Source organism: Lactuca serriola, chromosome 1, assembly GCF_051521515.1.
Source record: "Lactuca serriola cultivar US96UC23 chromosome 1, Lser_US96UC23_V15, whole genome shotgun sequence".
Lineage (NCBI taxonomy): Eukaryota > Viridiplantae > Streptophyta > Magnoliopsida > Asterales > Asteraceae > Lactuca > Lactuca serriola.
In genome coordinates this window covers 137,233,332-137,240,347 of record NC_136408.1, presented here as the reverse complement: position 1 = coordinate 137,240,347, position 7,016 = coordinate 137,233,332, and positions in this window count along the sequence as shown.

The window sequence follows — 7,016 nt, the reverse complement described above, 5'->3', positions numbered from 1 at the left end:
GTCGAGGGTCACTACGGTTCTTCCACGAAGGCGAGGATCTCGTTGATCTCGATCTCATCGAGTGGGATTACGAGAGTCCTGATGGAAAGGTACGTTTTCAAGTTCGAGACGTGAAGGGTAAGATGTACGTTACTGAGTTCGTGGGGGTAGGTTAAGTTGTGGACGTTTCCTTGCCTTCTCTTACTATGAGAGTAGATAAGTAATTCATTTACAAGGGAAATGACGAACCGATCCAAGTAAGAATGGCGTACCCTATTCATTACAATCATGAATACTACGGGCGTATTCGTTATATCCGGGGGTATCACTACGGACTCGTAGTGTCCGTATCGAGTTTGGAGGATTGTCAAGTCTATTTCTGAAAGATAAATAGTTCCTTGCGGTTGGTCAACTAATTCATCTATGTGAGGCAGAGAGTGATGATTTCTAATGGAAGTCCTATTGAGGTCTTTGAAGATGAGGTACTTCTGGCATGAGTACTTCGAAGCTCTGAAATGATGGCTTCGCTAGAATGACGATTTCGGAGGAAGAGATGTACGCACGAATCTGATATTGTGGGGCTCGAATTTATTCAAGTTGTACGAACCTGTCGGAATCATATGGAAACTAAAGACATTAGATTTGAACATAAGGCGTTACAGACAAAACACCACAGTGCAACCTTTAACAGAGTTACAGTACTTTAGAGTAACTATAGTAATACTGTTACAATGAAATGCCTTAATTACTTCTACGTGGGTTCGGAGTAGTCTCCCCTGCAGCAGTCATCCTTAGAATTCTGCCGTCTGCGTCGGAGTTCTTTTTTATAGGAAAATCCTTCTTGAAGTGCCCCATCTCACCGCATTGGTGGCATGACTGGCTAGTACTAGCATTGGTGGTAGGAGTGAGGTGTTTAGTTAGAGTTAGGTGGACACGGGTGCCTTCCTCATTACTCCACTTTGAAAATTTCCTCCTAAAGAGTTCGGCAGGAGTTGCCACTTGCTGCTGTTGCATGGAAAGTCTTTGGAATCGCTTTCGCTCACTTCTGGCTTGGCGATATTGTCTCGTCTTTTCGGTCTTACGGCTTTGCAAGTCCGCGACTGTTGTCATTTGTTGACTTCCCGGATTGGTACTACCATCGAAACTCTCGACTCCTTTGTTAGTCTTGTTTGTGTTGCCGGAGTTGATGTGTGTAAGGAAAGTTGTCACAGCAGCTGCTACTACAGCTTGTAACGTAGTGACGTCGATATGGAGGATAGGGGTTTCGCTGCTCGGCTGACTATTTCTTGGTGATGACATGATGCACAAATTAGAGTCCGTTTGAGAGTTCTGAGCCTTGTACACTTAAGGAAAAAAGTGTCGGGGTTATCTGATGAATTTATAGCAGGAATGAGTTTGACTTTCTATTGACTTGGTATGTTGTACAAAATGGAAATTTCGGGTTGTCACATCATCCCCCTGTTAAAGGGAATTTCATCCTGAAATTAAAATTTTAAGTAAGGAAGTAGGCATGAATAATTGAGCAAGGAGGTGGGAAAACTTCCTAATCGATTGGTTCTCGCACTCATAAGTGAATTCGGGTCCTCGGTTGGTATCCCAACGAACCTTCACAAATGGGAGGCGACGTTGCTTCGTCCGCTTGATCACTTGGTCGAGGGTCACTACGGTTCTTCCACGAAGGTGAGGATCTCGTTGATCTCGATCTCGTCAAGTGGGATTATGAGAGTCCTGACGGAAAGGTACGTTTTCAAGTTCGAGACGTGAAGGGTAAGATGTACGTTACTGAGTTTGCGGGGGTAGGTTAAGTTGTGGATGTTTCCTTGCCTTCTCTTACTACGAGAGTAGATAAGTAAGTCATTTACAATGGAAATGACGAACCGATCCAAGTAAGAATGGCATACCCTATTCATTACAATCATGAACACTACGGGCGTATTCGTCATATCCGGGGGGTATCACTACGAACTCGTAGTGTTCGTATTGAGTTTGGGGGATTGTCCTCGGGGCATCCTTCGCTGACACTTGTATATGGTGATATTCGGATCTCAGGACTATTTTTTAAAGGTAAATAGTTCCTTGCGGTTGGTCAACTGATTCATCTATGCGAGGTAGAGAGTGATGATTTCTAATGGAAGTCCTGTTGTGGTCTCTGAAGATGAGGTACTTCTGGCATGAGTACTTCGGAGCTTTGAAATGATGGCTTCACTAGAAAGACGATTTTGGAGGAAGAGATGTATGCACGAATCTGATATTGTGGGGCTCGAATTGATTCAAGTTGTACGAACATGTCTGAATCATATGGAAACTAAAGACATTAGATTTGAACATAAGGCGTTATAGACAAATCACCACAGTGCAACCTTTAACAGAGTTACAGTACTTTAGAGTAACTATAGTAATACTGCTGCGAACAAAGTATACAACAAAAGACAAGTATACGCAGCACGAGGGTCCCTTAACCAACGGGGTCTCGCAAAAGATAAGACTTGAGTCGCACTAATTTAAAACGGTTTATAAGTCTGTTACAATGAAATGCCTTAATTACTTCTACGTGGGTTCGGAGTAGTCTCCCCTGCAGCAGTGATCCTTAGAATTTTGTTGTCTGCACCAGAGTTCTTTGTTATAGGGCAATCCTTCTTGAAGTGCCCCATCTCACCGCATTGGTGGCATGACTGGCTAGTACTAGCATTGGTGGTGGGAGTGAGGTGTTTAGTCAGAGTTACGTGGACACGGGTGCCTTCCTCATTACTCCACTTTGAAAATTTCCTCCTAAGGAGTTCAGCAGGAGTTGCCACTTGCTGCTGTTGCATGGAAAGTCTTTGGAATCGCTTTTGCTCACTTCTAGCTTGGCGATATCGTCTCTTCTTTTCGGTCTTACGGCTTCGCAAGTCCGTGACTGTTGTCATTTTTTGACTTCCCGGATTGGTACTACCATCGGAACTATCGACTCCTTTGTTAGTCTTGTTTGTGTTGCTGGAGTTGATGTGTGTAAGGAAAGTTGTCACAGCAGCTGCTACTGCAGCTTGTAACGTAGCAGCGTCGATATGGAGGATCAGGGTTTCGCTGCTCGGCTGACTATTTCCGGGTGACGACATGATTCTGTTACACGAAAAGAGAATGAATTTCGTGAGCGAGTATGGTTGAACCTGTATCATTTTTTATTCTGGCTATGAATTGGGTTATTATACATGAAAACTTAGCTTATACACGTTATGATATAATCAAGAGTGGGCGGATAATAAAATGTGTGATTCTACTCTAGTCCCACATCCTAACGAGGAAAAGAAACTAAGTTAGAAATCTCACATTCTATTGTCTACCAGGTCTTCGTTATATATAACTCAGGAATGTATAAGCGAGGAAAGTCATAATAATAATCTTCTTACGAATCCTATATGACGAACTAGAATTTCTAGTAGTGGCTACTATTGGCCCTAGATGTACTTTGATCGTTCAATTGAAGAGTAAGAGTATTATCTCGAAGGTTTGACCTACATCCCTATGATGCAGTCCTTGTACAGAATGGAAGTATGTTCACGAAGGTTTGACCTACATCCCTATGATGCAGTCCTAGTACGGAATGGAAGTATGTTTGTAGAATGGTCTCAAGACGTTTGAATTTTGATCCGGGGTATCATTGGTCGGTGAATAACATGTTCCAACTCTTGGAAGAGGGTTGGGAATGATTCTTTAGCTAAGTTACTCTAGTCCAATAACTTGACTAGAATGGGTTCCAGGTAGGCTCCTATGAAAGTATGATGAAAGTATTTTAACAAAGAGTGACACAGAAGTTAGCCAACTGCCAAAATCATAGATGTTTAAGATGTACTAAGTTTGGGAAAATTGACCTTGTAGAAGGTCTTACATCATATTCGGAGTAGGAAGTTTTGGCCGCCTAAGGCCTAAGTAAAAGTACTTATAGTACCAGAAAGTTACATAGAAAATGTCACATAGGACATAAACAGGAATACTGTTCTTTAAAATAAAGGAGGAAAGTAAGGCATCTCCTACTGGTGACAATCATCCCTATGGTGAACTCTCAGTTCAGCCAGTTGTCGTCCCATGTCAAGCAGGTTTCTTTCGTGCACCCTCTGGCGTACACGGAGCTCTATGACTTCGGATCAAGTTTCGGCTAGTGCTTGCATCAGGGTCTCATGGTCTCTCTCAGATCTCTCACGAGCATGCTCAAGGCGATTGGTGCGAAGGATATGCATTCCTCTATTGGTATCAACTTCTGCGATACGTCGTAGAGCTGTCCTGCCCTGAATTTCGTTTCGGGCAACTCTACGGACCAGGATTGGTAGAACTCTGTCTGCTGAGCTCCCTTCACTTACGTTGAAGAAGCGTCGGTCTCCATTAAACGGCATAGGTTGCTCTTGATCTTCGCTCCATGTTTCCAAGCATTCTATCCAAGGGGGCGTCTGGCCATGAAAAGCCGGACGAGGGTTAGGATTTGGAATAGGAACTACCTGAGGTAGGTTCTCAACTTCGGGTTTGGAGTTTGCACCATTCGAAAGGTCTTCGTCATGCTGATCATTCAAAGGGATCGGATGATCATTATCTGGTTCTTCTCCAGACCATCCAGTAGTAACTTCGTTCGGAAGGAACAGGTTGCCGTGGGGGTGGAGTCCAGCCATATTATCTACGCGAGAATTGTGGCCAAGATGTAGTTATTAGACGAATTAACTATATAATTATAAGAAGATCTTTATTAGTTACATCAGTATTTGTAAAGTGCATATCGATATATGTAATCAAACAGAATAGGCCTTCGAATAAGTGACCTTAACTCCAAATTCTCGAGGAACAGGGGTAAAGCAAAATTTCACAGATTCTGAGTCTATATCATCCTAGTTACATATAACCTTAATGTATCCACTTAGCAACTATTGACCTAGTAATGAAGATCCTGTCTGTCTTTAGTTCTCAATTATAAAGTACTTATAGTAAGACCAAATACCCCTAAGGTATTTCATTGTGGTAGTGTTGGTAAGTTTTTAGACTTGTTGCCATATCACAACCATTCTCGGTCATATGCTAATCACTCCTCGGACCAACATAGTTGATCAGGCTATGCCACTCCCAAGACTAACAATACATCCCCGAGCTTACCTGTGATATTCAACAATCGTAATACTTTTTTTCTTGTCATTGTGACACGGATTTTAGTATGAATGCAGGCACGTATACTCAATCAAATATTTATTATTTAAAAGTATAAACTCTTGGTCAAAGTTTTTTTAATCCCATTGTATTTATAGTTAGTATATCTTTTATGGGTTGATATACTTAATTCACTATAAACAATGCTTTGATACCAATCTGTCACACTCCAAAACCAAGAACGACAGAAACGATCTGGGGCGGAGGACGTCATGTAATGTATCACAACAATGTAAAGTAGTAAACAAGCAACAACATCATGCATTGCATTAATAGTATAATTTTAATTACAAGTGTGTTCTTCCATAGTATAAAGACAACAAAGTGAATAATCAAAATAAAAGAGGAGTCTTGACTGTTTCGTCTTCACAAAACCTGGTCGTGGTACCTGTCTATTTGTGACCTAAGAATAAAAGTTATTTTGAAAGCGAGTATCAGCTAAAAAGCTGGTGAATTGATAAGTATAAATCTGTCTTTGATTTGTAAAGCTTGTAATGAAAGACTTTAAATTGTTTTGAAAGAAAGTTCGTATAAGTATGAAAATGTTTGTAAAACAACTGTAAACGTTTGAAAAACCCAAGAAATCCCTATGATTCCTATTAGTATAAAAGAAATCTTCTACCAACACTTAACTGTTTTGAAAGTAGTCTTCCACCAAGAATCGACTGTTTTGAAAGTAGCCTTCTACCAAGACCTGACTGTTTTGAAAGTAGCCTTCTACCAAGGCCCGATTGTACAACTATTGTTATTATTATCTAACCAACCTCATCGATTATGTGAATATGACACATACTAAAGGTATTAATAATACATTGACTGGAGTTTTATATCCTTTTGTAATTGTCGTAAGTACTGTAGTGTTTGTAATAAGTGACTACTTTTGTACTATTTTGCCTTAATTGAGGGTTAAGGCATAATGTGATGTCTAGATCCCAGGCTAGACGCTCCCCTGTCAAAGAGATTTTGGGACCCACACGTGACCCCTGCATGATTGGAGGCCGAGAACATCCACATTACTATGATCATGTATACCCAATATAACTATCACTAATGCGTTAGCGATTCATTGGTATCGTTAGATCCTGAAATCGTTCCATGCTATAGCACCTAGTTATGTCTGTTCTATTGTTTTATATGTAAACATACTCGTGTAAGCGTATCTATGTAAACGTACTCATGTAAGTGTATCTATGTATACGTACTCATGTAAGCGTAATCATGTAAGCGTATCTATGTAAACGTATATATGTAAGCGTATCCATGTAAGCGTATCGATGTAAATGTACTCATATATATGTATCTTTGTAAATGTACTCGTGTAACATGTAATGTACTAGTATAGACTCATGAATGAACTGACTCTTGTGTGATTCCCTGTACTTGGAATGGTAAGTGGTATCTCCTAAGTATACCTATAATAGTTACTAACCATGTACGTGTATAACCTGAAGTATGCCATTGCTACCCAAAGGTACTGAACTGACTGGGGAAGACTTTTATGTCTCTATATGTATACATGATATATAACTGATGGTTAAACGACCTTTGGACGGATACCCGATATCCACCAGACCACATCCCAACGGGGAAAAGGAAATGGAGTGGGTTAGCCTTCCTAAGTCCATTAAACATAAATAATATAGCTATACATATACAGACATGCATTTGATTATATAAAAGCGTAAAAGAAGTTTTGTAAAACCTTTGAAAAAGATTAATATCTAAGAAAAGATCGACTTGATGTCAGTTTATAAAACAGTTTAAAAGTATTTGTTTGATAAAACAGTTTAAGTATAAAGAAACCTTTGTTTGAAACACAATTGTAAAAGAGTTTGAAATGAAACATACAGTGTATAATAAATAGTTCAATAAAG